General features: G+C 50.7%; 1 protein-coding gene across 3 annotated transcripts in view; it reads left to right on the forward strand.

Moving 5' to 3' along the window:
• Positions 1–2977: 2977 nt before the first annotated feature.
• NPAS2 (neuronal PAS domain protein 2) overlaps positions 2978–13757 on the forward strand; it is a 193389-nt gene continuing 182609 nt past the window's right edge. For all 3 annotated transcript variants that reach the window (XM_081254939.1, XM_081254938.1, XM_081254940.1), the window contains exon 1: positions 2978–3058. The gene's annotated coding sequence lies outside the window, so the exon portion shown is untranslated. The remainder of the gene's footprint in view (positions 3059–13757) is intronic.

Raw genomic sequence — 13757 nt, forward strand, 5'->3', positions numbered from 1 at the left:
ACCACATGAAACTTCAGAATTTCCCCAAATTGGCAATGCAGTTTTGAGATGGTTCCTTTGTTCCATTTTGAGTAATGCACAGATTTTGATCCAATGAGACTTTGTTATCTGGTCGATGAAAAATTCTAGCAGCAATGTCACCTCCTCCAGGAAGCCCATCCTGATTCTTCTGGCCTCATCTTTATCCCTGCCTTTACATTGTAAACCCTTCTTGTACAGACATAAACTGCTATCAAATTTCCCTCCATCCCTCACAGGCCAAGCCCAGCCTGATTCATGACAAGCCTTCAACAAATGCCAATAAAAGGAACTGAACTGCCAAATGCAAAGAATGAACAGGAGGTAAACTTCCCTCTTTGACTCTTGTCTACATTTGGGGAAAGGGCATGATGTTCTCTGGTCCTGACTGGGTTCTCTGCTGCAGACTCCACTCCCCCTTATGGTCAGACAGGTGTCCTACCCCAGTGGAATTAACATTAGGAGGTGGGATGGCGTCTGGAATAAGTACAACTATGTATACAACATCTCCATGATCAAAAGGCAGGAACCACGCACTTAATAGGATATCCTACCAGGCAACAGGTAAAAACAGACCGTAGCAAAAATATTTGTTGCACTGTGGAATTACTTGCTGTGTTATTTCTGTAGGCCATTTGTTTCCTAAAAGATCGTTTAACGATTGTTCAACTGGTTCCCAAAAGGGAGAAGGAGGAGGGAGCTGGAATCGTTTTCAAAGCAAGAAAGGAAGGGAGGTGGCTTTAAATTCTGCATTAAATCCGGTTAAAGGCACACAACTTTATCCTTTAGCAGATGTTAGTCATGGCCACGCTTTAAGGGCAGGGCAAAACATACTTGCCCGAAGTAAAGGGAGAGGGTAAAAGAACAAAGCAAAATAAAGTTTTAAAATGTTCTCCTTTTGGAAAGGGAGGTACTTCAAGACCACAACGTGCCAAATGCGTCCTCCTCCTTCTTGAAAAGCCCTCCAAGTCAGAAGCAAGCCTAAGAATAACAGCTTCTCAGGATGCGCAAAGCTCCTGCAGCTGATTATTTTTCAGGAGGAGAATTAGACAAAAATAATACAAGAGGGAAATAAAGAGAATGACCTACTTTACAGGGGGGGAAAAAGGAGCTCTGTGTGAGCGTTTTGATCTAATTGACAGTGCGGCGCTGCATGCCCAAATAAGGCGTTGTGGGTCGGGTCTGCGCGGTAGAGGGTTTGTCTTGAACTCGAGCCGGGAGAGAATAAAGCCAGGGCCCTGGAACCGAGTTGGGGGCCCCGTCTGATGTTCAGAGGAAAGGCCCTAGGAGATTCCTTCTGGCCGCAAAACAGGAGTCGGATGGAAAAGGACCGGTGGGGGCGCTTTCCTCTCCAGGGCTACTTGCAGGAATGTGTGAAGGACCCAGGGACATCTGAAAAAAGGCTGCTAGATGCAGAGCGCTGCGCCAGGCGCTGTACCTCTGTGATGTCTGGGAAGGGGAACCTCCCGGGGGTAGGAGACCTCGCCCCTCCTTTGGGCTTCTCGCCAGGCGCCTCCACGTGGGGAACGCCGCCGCCGAGGATGGAGTGGGGTCTGCTAGGCTAGGGGAAGCTTGTCACCGTTCCGGGCCTCGGCGGGGCGCGGGGTCTCCCCTTCCCACCCGATTCTGTCTCGGAGCCCAGCAGACTATGGAACAGCAGCTTTTGGCTCCTGGGACTATTTATGTGCACGTGTCTGTGTTCGGTGAAAGCCTCCCTGTTTCCTCGCGCGCGCCGCTCCAGCTTCTCCTTTTCTTGGATTCTCGCCTGTCTCCTCCCACAGAGGGAAAAAAAAAAAAAAAGGTCACGTATGTTTGGAAAAATATGTAGGTCAGTGGAACATTTCCTGCACTGGTGCAAAATGAGAGGAGGGCAGCGGGGGAGGGGAGGGAGCGGCCGCCTGGAGCTCCGGGTGCGCGCTCCTGGCCACGGTCCCCCACCCCTCGTGCCTCTGCTTAGGAGGGGGGCAATGAGCCCGCTCCTTTCCATCCTTGACCCATTTTCCGGACCAGCTACGTTCGCCTTGAAAAAAACAGCGATCATTCCTCCCCAGCAGGCGGTCCTCCGCGAACCGCGCTCGCCGGCGTCTCCTCGACCCTCGCCGCCTCTCATTGAGAAAGCGCAGTGGTCGGCGCGCAGAGACGCGCCCGGTGCCCTGGCTGGGGCTCCGCGAGCAGGCCCGCCCCGCGAGGACGGCGTGCAGGGGACCGCGATGGCGCGCTCACCCCCCAGCGCACGGGACAGCGGGGTGGCCGCGGGCAGGGCGAGGGTCGGCACGGGGCAGGGGAGGAAGATTCCCTGCCACCCCCATTGACAACTTTGACGGGACCTCAGCCGGCAGCCCCGCATCTGCTGGCCTTCCCTCGGGCCAGTTTCCCTCTAAGCACATCCCCGCCCCCGCCCCGCGCCCAGTCCCGACCCCTCGTCCCCGACCGGACCCCGCCGCGCGTCCCCGGCAGCCCAGCGGAGGCGGTGGCTGCCTAGGGGCGCGGGTGTCTGCGCCGCCCAGGGAAGCTGGGAGGTCCGGGGGTCCATCTGCCCGTACGGCGCGCAGGGTGCGTGGCCCAGGCTGGGTCGCGGCCAAGGCCCGGCGGCGTGCGGCCAGGAGAGACCCGGCCGGCGGCGGCGGCGGCGGCGGCAGCGGCAGCGGAGGGAAGGAGGAGGTGGAGGAGGAGGAGGAGGACCGAGAGGAGGCGGGAGGAGGGAGGGGGAGGAGGAAGAGGCGGCCGCGACTCTCCCCGCCGGCTCTGCGTGCGGAAGAGTTTGCCGCGCGAGCAGCGGGCCTCCCGCAGGAGCCAAGGGAACCCGCGGCGGCGGCGGCGGCGGCCCGGGAGCCGCGGCCGCGTAGCTCCGAGACCCGCAGCCGCGGCGGCGGCGGCGGCGGCGGCGGCGGCGGCTGCTAGAGCAGCGCCTCCCGCCGCCGCCCGGGAGGAGCTCGCCGCGCCCGCTCGCCTCCTCGGCTCCCAGCGGCGGCGGCGGGAGGCGCGTCCTCCCGGCCCAGTCCGCGCCCGGCCCCGCGGGGCCGCCCCGGCCCGCTCCGAGGTAAGGGCCGCACCCCGGGACGCGGGTGGCCCGGGTGGGAGGACGTGCGCGCGGGGTCGCGGGACTCCGTCACCTGCTCGCCGGCGCGGTGGACACGCGGGGTGGGGAGGGACGCTTGGGCCCGGGGCTGCGCGGCGCGGGGGTCGGGGGCGCGGGGCGGTTGGGTCCCCACCCCCAGTCCCGGGTCCCGCGGCGGGGACATCGCGTCCTGCGGGACCGCAGCGGCGGCCGGGCGGGTGGGCGCCGGGTGCGTCTCGCCCAAGAGGCAGAGGACGAGACACCCCGAACCTCAGGATCTGGGGTGCTCTGAGAGTACCTTCGGGGTGGGCGGAGGCCGTGCCCGGGTAGCAGCCTCGAGGGTCGCCCATTGGCCTCCCCGAGCCCCACCGCGCGCCCCCACCTCGGAGCGTGGGGGCGCCGCGGACCCCCGGAGAGAGTGCCGTGCGCGCCCCGGGCACCACCTAGGTCGGAATTGGTTCCGGGCCGGAATGGGTGCCGAGCCTGCCCCCTGGACGCCCGGAGAGCGCGTGGCTCAGCCCCTCGCGCCGCCGTGCCACCCGGAGCTCCTCAGGTTGGATGCCAGGGTGTTGTTTTGTTGGGAGGTGTGCCCCCTCCCGGAGCCGAGGAGGGAGGCTTACCTTTGACCTTTCCGTAGAGCGCCGCGGGGTCGGTAACGAGGGGGGTGGTGGTGGTGGGGGGTAGGGACGGGTACCAAGGGGCCAAATTAAAAACCAACCCCTCTCCTCTGCCTGCCCCTCCTTAACTGCTCAAGGTAAGAAAGTTTGTTTTCAGCCCTGTGGTTCATAAATAATTAGTAACCGGTTTTGTCGATGAAGCAAGATGGAAACCTTAAAAATACGTACGCACTTCCAGAAAGTCTAAAAGCTCCCAAGGTTGTATCCGGGAGGCTTTAGTTCGGAAAGTTAAAAGCCCCTGAGTTCAACAGGTGTTCAGAAGGGGTCCGAAAGGGGAGAGCTTGGCGAGTTTCGTCTTTTTAGTACGTGCTCCTTTGATTCATTAAATTGATTGGCCTGTTTCTTTAAGGTAAAATATTGAGTAGTTATTAGCTTAATTAGCAGAGACGAACTGGTCATTCTTGGTCATTTAGAACCCAGACCTTCTTTTCCTTAATAGAAGGGTGTTCCCTATTTGGACTTCCCAGATAATTAGCTGTAAGGCAGTTCCTGGCAGGGTTCGGCCGTGTCCATTCCTCTGTCTATCGGACACTAGCTAACTCCGTCCCCGATCAGTGAATTGACCAACTCATTATGACTTGCATTAAAACACAGCAAGTTTTAATTGCTCTTCCTTGGGAGGTGCTAGTTGGAAATTCAAGGGCAAGTCGTAGCTGTGTCTTTCTGCCCAGAAGATTTCTTGAAGGAGAAGTTTGCCAAAAATAACCCCCAAATGTATTTTAAAATAACTCCCCAATACATACGATGTTTAAATGAGCTATTCAGGTTTGGGCCACTGTGTTGCAAAAGCAAAAAATCTGTTTGACTGCCCAGCTAAACCAAGACCGGTAGAAGTATTGGCATTTCTCAGCAGTCTACCTGAAGATGTAGTTAAAAATAAAGTGTGCACCGTAAAGGTTTTCAATAATTGTCTTCCATCTCACAGAGAGATGTGGAGTGTGGATTAGAAGAATTGTAAATATGCTGTTCTTAGCCATTTTCGGCTTGGAAATCGATGCCTCTGTTTATTTGCTGATCTGTAGCAGACGTAGAATCAGTTTTATCCTCACTGCTCCCCATACTGACTCCCATGGAGGCCAGGGAAGGGAATATATTCCAGAGGAAATATGTTATTAATAAAACGTTACCCCCCAAAGAGTTAAACACGCCAAGAAAATAACCAAGTGAGGCTTCACTAATTAGTGCGATGAAAAACATTCCCTGATTGGAGAAGTGAGTGTTCAGATGGTGGCTCAGGAATTCATCTTTCTGTAGAAAATGACAATTGTTTTTAAGCTCGTTTGATTCTTGTAAGCGTTTGGGCCCCTTTTTACTATTTCTGGCTATTTAATGATGAAAATGATTAAAAAATAGTAAAAATCGTTTAAAATGACGACATCATCTGATGTGTGTCGTTATGAAGTTGAATTCATCTTATTTTTGGAACAATCTTTCTTAACTCTTGGTAATCTTTAATGCTGGCTCTTAGCATTGCAACTAATTTTTAGGTTAAACATTCAAAATTAGTGATTTCTTTCAGATTAAAATAATAATGCATGCATCTGCTCTTTATATCACGACCTTTATAGTAATTTTTCATAAATTTGGCTTTGGAACCTTAGCCTCCAGAGGGCTAAGTCCTTTTTCTTAATTTCTAAAACAAGTATGTATTTTATTCTTTCCGTGAAAAGTCAGTTTTTCCATGGTGATCCAGGCACCGACTGTCCCATGTTGATGCCATGCACAGGGTGGCATCTCTTTCCCAAGAGAGGTCAGATTATGAGGTGTTGAAAATAGCCCAGTGACACCGTATTCTTGGCTTTCTTACAGCAACAGTGTAATTGGCTGCATCAAAGAAGCATGTAATTGAGTTTTGCATTTAAACAGTGGAAATGATATGCATTATTTGCTTACAGAAATATTTGATTAGCACGTTCCTGATCTTCATTCTATGTGTAGCAAAGATAGGAGGTCAGGGACTGCCACATTCAGACTCTCCCCAGCATCTCATCCCTCGGAGGTCTTGCTCATCATCAGCACTCAGTAATAAGTAGGTGTAGGAAATGAGCTGACTTGTCGATGACAGTTATCCAAAGGGTAGAAATTGCTGAATGCTAATGGGGTACTCAACTCTGAGTAATTCTAGTTTAAATCTGAAGATGATTAATAGCACCTTAGAGCACTAAATAAACACTTACTAAATGTGAACATATTTAAAGGAGGAATTTTTTTTTTAATGCAGTCTTTATCTAAGGCGCTGCTGTTTCTCACGGAATTCTTTGAGGTTGGGGATCACTTGGCATTTTAAGCAAGGTAATCTCTTGGGTAAAGTTCCCCCAGAGATCACTTGAACTTTTGTGGGTCATAAGACAATGTGTGGTTTCCGTATGATGACTCAGAATGGAAACGAAAGTTTATCTTTGTTTATCTTCTACGTAGGTGTGAAAAAACAAACAAAGGTATATTTAAAAAAGTGGAGGGTGCAGAACTTCGCGCGTCAAACTTTATAGCGCGTGGCATTGATTGTCTGGGGACCTTGGGTCTGGGTTGGGACCTGAGATTCTGCATTTCTTACAAGATCCCAGGTGCTCCGGAGGCTGTGACACACTAGAAGTTTCTGGAATATTCTTAATTCAGTTCTGCCTCTGTTGACCAAGCATCTATTTGCGTAGTAGGCCCAGGTGACAGGGAAAGAAAGCACACGGGTCCTCCCTGCCCTCAAGGAGCTAAGATGAGGAAGGGAGATTCTTTCTAGACTGAAATGAGGCCCTGGAACACCACTCTTCAGTGGTGTGGCCGGCTTTTTCTGGTAGGGCTCTCACATTGGTCATCCTTGATCTCTAGTTTTCTCTAAATGGAAAGCTCTGTGACTTGCCAGGAAATAAAATGCAGATATTGAAATCAGACAGACCTGGGGTAGCCTCCCTGCTCAGCTACTGTGTGACTTGGGGCAACTTTTGTAACCATCCTGAGCCTCAGTGTCCTGGTTAGAAAAAATAATGGGAATAATGCTTGCCTCGTCAAGTTGGTAGGATGACCAGTGGAGGACACATGTAAGGCATAACAAAAGGGCTTGCTTTTCTTACTGCTGATGGCTGCGGGGCAAGGAGGAAGAAGAGGTTCCTAAAAATATTTTTGTGCGTAGTTCACCAATTCGAGATTCCATGTGGTTCATCAACAAACCCAGGGTCGGCAGTAGAGAGCCCCGCCTGGGGATGGAGGGCGGGCAGCTGTGCAAGTTAACGGGATGCAAAATGGGATGATGGGAAGCACCCACATCTCCACTCTTCTCCTGCAGGGCCCTGGCTTCTGGAGAGCCTCGGTGATACTCTTCTAGCAATATATTTACCTGAGGCTGTTCCTGGTACTCACCCTGCAGGTTCTGTTGATCGAGACCGACTGGTGTTTGTGGCAATCAGGCACGCCTTAAAAATATATTTTGGGGGGAAGGGTATTGGTGTGTCCCTGGCCAGGCCCTTTTAAGGGTCAGAGCCATCCATCAGCCCTCTTCAGTTTAATCTGAGCTCCCTGAAGGCAGTGTGGGGGTGGGTGGGAATTCACCACCCAGCCCTTTATACTTCATGCTCTGAGGCGATTGCTTCCTCCTGACGTCTGGGGAAGATGGATGTTCCAAGGAAGCCGTCTCCTTCACCCTGATTTAAGGAGGGGTAATCTGGGTAGCCCTCTAAATACTTCAGCCCACGCTGCTCTTATGTGTGTATGTCTGAGAGTTCCACCTATTATTTGCAAAGGAGATTTCTCTGCGCCCATTCCTACTCCATGCCCTGCCCAAATAAACCTTGAAAGCCAAGTGCAAGAGAATGGCAACGGCCTGTGTGACCCTGTGATAGGCGTGAGGGCAGGACAAGTAGAGCAGTGATTGGAGCGAAAGCAGACCTGGGGGAGGGGGTGTGGTAACAAGGGAGGGAGGGCGGGGCAGGGAGCATCTGAACACCTAAAATGGGGATCACAGCAGAGGCGGGGCCCGAGGGTAGGAGGTGGGACCCAGGGCCCGGACTTTATGCATGTCGCTACTTTGCTGAAGGCTGTGGAGGGTTATGTCCCAGGTCACTGAAAATCGTCTGGGCTTCCGGTGGACACAAGCCCTCCTAAAGGAAGGCAGGTGACAGAGCTGAGCTGCGCGATACTTCCAGCCTTTTCTGAACCAAAAGTGGCGCTGTGCAATGTCTCGAGGGATATCTGCGCCCCTTTGAAAGTCAAAATACTGAGAACTGGAGAACATTGTAAAAGTTATTTTTCTGTTATGAAAGTATACTTAATTTTTGGCAAATGTAGAAAAGACTGAAGAAAATGAAATTACCCACAATCTCCCTTCAGTCTTTTTTCTATGCATTAGAATTATTATTATTATTATTTGTGTGTGTGTGTGTGTGTGTGTGTGTGTGTGTGTGTGTGTGTGTGGTACGCAGGCCTCTCACTGTTGTGGCCTCTCCCGTTGCGGAGCACAGGCTCCGGACGCACAGGCTCAGTGGCCATGGCTCACGGGCCCAGCCGCTCTGCGGCATGTGGGATCCTCCCGGACCGGGGCACGAACCCGCGTCCCCTGCATCGGCAGGCGGACTCTCAACCACTGCGCCACCAGGGAAGCCCTAGAATTATTTTTTTAATGTTATATTTTTAAAAATAATATAATCTTTTAAAATTTTCAAATAATCCACAACTACTTCTTAGTAAAAAGAAAAGGATCCGCTTTGCTGTCTGGTCCTACCTAACCATCACCCCCTTTTTTCTTCTGGGTAGAAACCTGATTTTGCTCAGGAGTCAACCCTAGTCCACATGTCTCGGGTAAATCCTGATTGGCTGAGCAACCATGCGGCGGGGCCTGTTGTCCCCGCCAGTGATTGGCTCAAGGTGAACAGATGGCCCTCATCCTGGCCAATCAAACGTGAGGGTGGGTTACTGGGGGGCTTCCCTGACTCATAAAAAGAGGCGTGGGAGGAAGTGGCAGCTTTTCTTCTTATGGACACAATGCCTGTAAGTGGGGCAGCCGTCAGCCACCAGAGCAGGCTGGGCCAGGTCCCAACTGACCTGGGGAAGAATGCAAAGGTGAAGAGTGGGGCCTCCACAGTGCCCTTGGCCTTCCGAATTACCCAAGAGGAGTCTCTGATTTAGGACGTTTGGGAGATCCTGAAACCTTCCTGACCCCTTAGAGCAGGTCGAGTTGGGTTTTTTTAGTTGTAGCCAAAAGCATCCTAACTGATGCATCCCACAGCTCTCCACCCCGCTCAGGAGGTGATTGCTGTTAGCCATGTGGGTGTAACCTCCTAGTCATTTTCGCTGCATTTACATGTATACCCATATATGTACATTTTCTTTTTAAACCAACAGAACTAATTCTATGAGTTTTATTTAGTGACTTTTTTGTGTGTGGCATGAGGTGTTTTTTTTTGGTCATTTCTTATATCTATTCTTTTTAAAGGTTACATAGTAATATTCAAAAGTATGGCTGACACATAATTCATTTAACCCATTCCTTACTGTTAAACATTTATTGTGCTTTGTTTCCACTTCTTGACTATTGCAGACATGGTTTGTATTAACTTCCTGATCTGTATATCTTCAGGTACATTTCAGATTTTTCTCAGGGACTACCAGTGGAGGATTCCTGGGTAAAGGGGCACACCTCTTTGAAAGATTGATAGATGCTGCTAGGTGTATGGCTAAAACAGTGTGGAAGGGTGCTGTGTCTCCATGTCTTAGCCGAACTCCAGTTCATTGAACGTTTCGGGTAAACATGATTTTAATGGCTGTGTAATAGTCCATGATAATTGTTTTTGGAGTGTTTCAGTGGTTTGTGAGGACACACAGGAGAATATTTGAAATGGAGGCTCTCCATGAAAACTAACTAGACATGATCAACCTTGCAGTAATCTCCAAAGAGTCCTGAAGTGGTGTTAGGAGACACACCCCTCCAGTGATCTGTTTCCAAGGAAACTTGGAGGAGACAGTCTACCAGACCCTCCTCAATCCAGTCAGACAGTGGGCTGCCCAAGCGTTTCTAAGAAGCTTTGTTGTTTCTGAGATCCACAGAGTTTTTACTCTGACAGACGTTCTATCTCCGAATATACAGGAGTCATTTAAACAAAGACTTCATGCATTTCACGAAGCAGAGCTGAAGTATGAGTTTGCTGTATGAAATTTTCCAATTCTGCAAGAGAAGACAGGAAAGCAAATGGGATGGATGAAACACATAAAACATGTTAATCACATTTTTTCACCTTAATTCAGAGAAGAAAATCTAATGTTTCAAGGAAGTTCCCAGGGACAGGGTAATTCCATTTCAAGTCTGGTGCCTAATCATTGATCCTCACTAATAGCCTATTTCAGTGAAATTCAGATTTATCTTTAGTGCTATCTACAGAATTTCAATTTCAATTTCAGAATTTCAGAACTAGAAGGCTTCAATTTTTCCTCTGTTCCATTTTGCAAGGTTAAGGCCTATTTAGAAATAGGCAGCATGGGACTTCCCTGGTGGCGCAGTGGTTGGGAGTCCGCCTGCCAATGCAGGGACGTGGGTTCAACTCCTGGTCCTGGAGGATCCCACGTGCCTTGGAACAACCAAGCCCATGTGCCACAACTACTGAGCCTGCGCTCTAGAGCCCGTGAGCCACAACTACTGAGCCCACGTGCCACAATTACTGAAGCCCACGTGCCTAGAGCCCATGCTCCACAACAAGAGAAGCCACCGTAATGAGAAGCCCACGCACCGCAACGAAGAGTAGCCACCGCTCGCCGCAACTAGGGAAAGCCCGCGCGCAGCAATGAAGACCCAACGCAGCCAAAAAATTAATTAATTAATTAAAAAGAAACTATGCCCTTAAAAAAAAAAAAGAAAGAAATAGGCAGCATGATAGATGTACACATCGCAGTGTGAACCGTCAGCCTGCATGTTGTCAGAGTGGGGGAAGGGTTAGACATTGCCTCGCAGCCTGAGAAGTTTTTGGGAGGAGGTGGGTTGGAGTGAGACAGGGAAGAGCCCATCCGGCTACTGAGTTGATCCAACAAATCATGGATTTTCCACATCAACACCCCCATTTGTACCATCTACAAAAGACATGGCCTGAGGGGAAGGGTCCAGGGGAGGGATAGATTGGGAGTTTGGGATTGACAGGTACACACTACTATATACAAAATAGATAACCAACAAGGAACTCTGTTCAATATTCTATAATAACCTAAATGGGAAAAGAACTGGAAAAAGAGTAGATACATGGGGACTTCCCTGGCAGTCCAGTGGTTAAGACTCTGCGCCACCACTGCAGGGACACGGGTTCAATCTCTGGTCAGGGAACTAGGATCCCGCAAGCCAGGCTCCAAAATAAAAAGAATAGCTACACGTATATGTAGAACTGAATCACTTTGCTGTACGCTCGAAACTAACACAACATTGTTAATCAACTATAGTCCGATATGAAATTTGGAGTATAGTTGGCTTTGGGCTTCTCACCGCGGTGGCTTCGCTTGTTGCAGGAAAAGAAAGGAAACTAAAAAAAAATAAAGGAGAGTTCCTCAAAAAAAAAAAAGAAAGAAAAGGAATTAACAAATTAAAAAAAAAGACATGGCGTCGTCATGGTGTCATCATCATTTACTACATAAGGTGCCTGTTTCCCTGGAGATCCTGTTTTACGAAAACTAGGAAAACAATTTAAAACCCCCAGTATTGGTGTGTGTTGGTGGTGGGGTGGAATGTTGCCAAGAGCAAATTGTTGTGTCGCTCTGGACTGTCAGTACCTCCAAAGACCCAAAGCAGAGATTTCTCTTGACCTCACCAAGGCATTCTTAATGGTCAGGGAGGATTTTATTTCTAAAATCCTCCCTTCCCCTTTACGTGGATTGTCAGAGAGAGAAACTCATTCACAGCAAATTTGCCTGGGGGTTTTGTCGAGGTTTTACTAGCTCTCCGGCTAGAGAACGTTCTTCTGTTGCCGATCCTGTGTAGCCCTTGGCTGATAATAATCACTTGGATTTATGGCTCAAGACAAAGTGATTTCATTGGAGGTAAGAGAGCTTCTGATCTTTGAGCCACTTTGGGGGCTTCCCCGCAGTGTGTCCGCTCCAGCCTCTGCCTCTCAGCTCCCGACACTGAGGGGCCGAGGCGGCCCCATTCTGCCTGGTCCTGGGATCCTGGAAGCACTTGTCACCCGCCACAGTCCCTCTCTGGGAGTCTGTCACTCACCTCCACACACCAGGTTTACCAACATGGGGTGGCAGCTGAGAGAAAACCTCCGCCCTGTGACTGTCACCTTTATTTTCATTGGATCTGGAAAGGCTCCACTTCGGGAGGCTGTGTCCAGGGGAAGCACAAGACCCCTCGATTTTAGAGTTAAATGAAGGTGGCCTTGATGAGCACAGACCCCTTCCCGTGCATCTCACATCCCAGTCCTGACTTCTGCACTAGCTCAGGTTTGCGTTTTCACCTTCTCGGCCGTCATTCACCCCTCAGCAGGCTGACTCTTGGTTCTCAGAGCTCTGAGTCCCTCACTTGCTTTCAGGTGACTCACAGGATGCTTCCGGGCAGGGCTGCAGCCATGACTCTCTAACAGTTCGGTTGGGACCCGGCGTCCCGGATCATTGCCCTGGTCCACATGTGTGCATGTCATTCTTGTGCCTGAGCCTGGGCTCAGGCTGGTCTGCGAGCCCCCCGCACCCCACACCTCGTGCAGGGCCGGCAGGTAGGCGATCACAGGGCTCAGTGGACGTTGGGTTCCCAGCTGCCACACAGCAGGTGTAATCTGCTCAGCAGTGTCCGAGGAAGCTCAGCAGCCCCCGGCTTCCTGCACAGGGGCCGCTGGCAACTCAAGTCACCTCCCCACCTGGGGGCAGCTCATCACTCATCTTCATCCTGGATGTCCAAGCACTTCCTTGGGAGGTTCTCCCGGCTGGATCTGCCCTGGCAGGTCCTCAGCCAGTGCCTCTACCTTGGCTGCCCAGGGCCAGGCCGCCATCCCCTGTGCTCTGAGAAGACACCCACATCTGGGCAGTGAGACATCCGCCCAGCTTGTGCCCATTTATCTGGACCTGTGCTGTTGGGTCCATATGGAGTTACTGGGTGGGGGTGGCCTGATTCTCCCCTCGCCTATCTCCTCCGGCCTCGACTAGTGGCGTTCTCCAAGCACACAGGAGAAGCTGCAGCTAACCAGCTCCAGAGGCTGGGACGGCCCCTTCCTGCAAAGACCTGGGAACTTGTGGGGTGTGCCTATGTTTTAAAAAGAAGAATAGTTCCCTCTGTGTTCCCAGTTTCTCCAGAACTGGGCTGTGTTTGCACCGGTCAGCTGTTCAGAGTGGCCAGCTGTCTAACCTCTGCTTTATGGACCAAACCCTGGTTTCCGTCGTGCCGTGTGTCTAAGTTCTTGTCTCTGTTAAGCAGCAGAGTCTCGTCCCTCAGGTTGTGGGGTGGCATCGTGAGGAGGATCTCACTTGAGGCTGTGTTTGTATTTTCTAACATCTCCTGTATGTATATTGCAACCTGTTTATATGAGATACTTGTAAAAGCCTGTAGCCTTTTTCTCCCATGTGGCAGCATTGACCTAGGACCTGATTTTCAATCACAGCATGGGGTGGCCATCGCCGTGTGGGTCAGCAGCATTGTTTTCTTTTTTTATTGAAGTATAGTTGATTTACAATGTCGTAGTAGTTTCTGGTGTACAGCGGAGTGATTCAGTTATACATATGTCTACATTCTTGTTCATATCCTTTTCCATTATGGTTTATCAGAGGATATTGAATAGTGTCCCCTGTGCGCTACAGTAGGACCTTGTTGTTTATCCCTGCTCTGTCTACTAGTCTGCATCTGCTAATCCCAGACTCCCAATCCATCCTTCCACCATCTCCCTCCCCACCTTGGCAGCCACAGGTCTGTTCTCTGTGTCTGTGAGTCTGTTTCTGTTTCACAGATAAGTTCATTTGTGTCATATTTTAGATTCCACATGTAAGAGATATCATACGATGTTTGTCTTTCTCTGTCTGACTTACTTCGCTTAGTATGATCATCTCTAGGTCCATCC

The sequence above is a fragment of the Mesoplodon bidens genome, assembly GCF_964165515.1.
Source record: "Mesoplodon bidens genome assembly, chromosome: 14".
Lineage (NCBI taxonomy): Eukaryota > Metazoa > Chordata > Mammalia > Artiodactyla > Ziphiidae > Mesoplodon > Mesoplodon bidens.